Genomic DNA, 2,291 nt, shown 5'->3' on the forward strand with positions numbered 1-2,291 from the left:
CTTCCAGCTGGAAAGGGGCATTCCCAGCACCAACAGAATTCCAGGTAGCTGAGATAAAATGTCCACTTGCAGCTCTAGGAATGGGTCTTGCTGCAGTGACAGGTGCATGCAGGACCTTGCTCTTAGTTAATAAATTCCATTATCACTGGAAAAAAATCCAGCTGGTTCAAAGCACACTAAGGTCTACGCAGAGAAAGAAGGACAGTTGTGAGCAAGCTACTCTGACATCTGCAGTGGCTCTAAGCCAGATGTCAAGGCTGTTCAAAGCTGTACTTCTAACCTGCAGCATTCCCACTTGTAGAAGCTGCAGTCATGTGCCACTGCAACCATGGAACTACAAACAACATTTGCTAGCAATGCTAAGAACTTGCTTCCACTCAAGAGGAGTTGTTACAAATCTATCAGCTTTTAGAAATGGCTCCTTCTTCAATTTCTCTGAATTCTTTTGATAATCAATTACTTCTAACTTAAAAAAAAATAAAATAAGATTCACTATCATTAGAAAAGCCAAATTATTCAGAATATAATAATTTGGAAAAATTTTATGTTGATTAGTTTGAGGGACTGAAAGTGACTTTCATCACTGATTTTTCACATTAATCCAATGATGACTTCAGAGCATTTCTGACAATCCACTGGGATTTTTTTCAATTCTGGCTATCTGTAGCTACTGCTTTTGAAAAGTCTGATAGCTGTTCTTAGACCAAGTATTTAACTTATTTGTATTTTATTGCTTACCTGGTCTTCCTCTTCTGCCAGACTTGCTGAAAAGCCCTTTAGCACCACCAAAAGCAGTGTTTAGAACCTAGTTACCATCAAATTCTTCTTATGTAAAGAGGTGGCACAACTTTTTTGCTATTTTTATCTGGAGAACCTAAGGAAAATCAGTTTACTAATGTGTGAGATAAGCCACAACAGCATGCAGTTCATAAGTGAGGATTTCAATCTTTTACAACTCAGAATGGGTAGGCCTCTTCTAATGCTCTCCTTCTTTTCCTTTGCAGGTAGTAGATAGACCAAAGAGAGAAACAGATACAGTCTGTCTAGTCTTACATTGGCAAACACAAACAAAAATTTATTACCAAACTCCACCTAACTGAATTTACCTTTTACAGTTTGGGCACAGAACAGCTGGTAGGTGGCAACGTATTCAACACTACCCTTTATTATGGTTACTACAGCAAAGAACTCGTAAGCATTCCACACAATATATGTTTATATCACATTCAAATGAGACCTGCTGTCTATTTGAACTAAGAGGTGCCTCCAGGGAAGGGTGGAATGCAGCTCAGCTCCTCCATCACTGGAGACATCAAGGATGAAAAGTTTATATAATCTTTTACAAACATATTTTAAAGCAAATTATGATTTCCTTTTGATGTTTCTACTTCCTGTTGATCCTGCTGCCAAGTTCATATGTGACAATAAAAACAGGGGTGCCATGTGAGAGAACTGGTGAGAGCTGATGTGTGTCAATATAGTCTAACCACTGAGAAGTCAAAAGGGTGTTAATAGCAAATCAGAACAACTGCATTTATATAGCAGGTTTTAATCATTTGATTATTTCTCTACAGTCACTCCACAAAGGATAGGCACCGTTCCAGAAGACTTCAAACCTGTAACAATGACTATAAGCTTTATTTTTTTTATACCTTCATAACACAAAACTATGCACAGGTAAAATAACGTAATTTCATAGTTAAATAATAAGTTGTACTATCATGAAGTACATACACATGTATTTATGCATACTACAAATGTAGCAACAACACAGTCGAAAAGAAAACAAACATGTGGAGGCATAAGCAACTGGAGGAATAGCCTCAGAAGCTGACCAGCAGCATGTCTTAGAAAGAGAGCAGTGTGCTACTAGTACAAATGGAACATCCTTTGTGTCCAGGAAGAGCCCATGCTCCCATCCAACAAAGGATGCTAACCATTTCCCACCTGCCTTTGGCTTTCCTGAGTCCTGCGTGGCAGCCAGTGGTGCATCCCGCACTCATCATCGACACAACAATCACAACACACAGGAAACCTTTGACTGTTTCATCACCTGAAAGGGGAGAAGGGGTTGTCACAAACAGACAGTGATTACACAGTTCTAAGTATTCTTAATTAGAACATAAACATGTAAAAGAGCATTTCAAAACTCTCTTATTACAGCTGCCCATGTTTCAAAACGCCAGCTCACAGGAATGCAGCAGCTGAAGGATCACTGCTGGATACTGAAGAGAAACCTTCACACTATTTTGTTACTCGAAACTTAGTCTCTTTAATACTATATATATATA

The sequence above is a fragment of the Meleagris gallopavo genome, chromosome 5 (assembly GCF_000146605.3).
Source record: "Meleagris gallopavo isolate NT-WF06-2002-E0010 breed Aviagen turkey brand Nicholas breeding stock chromosome 5, Turkey_5.1, whole genome shotgun sequence".
Classification (NCBI taxonomy): Eukaryota; Metazoa; Chordata; class Aves; order Galliformes; family Phasianidae; genus Meleagris; species Meleagris gallopavo.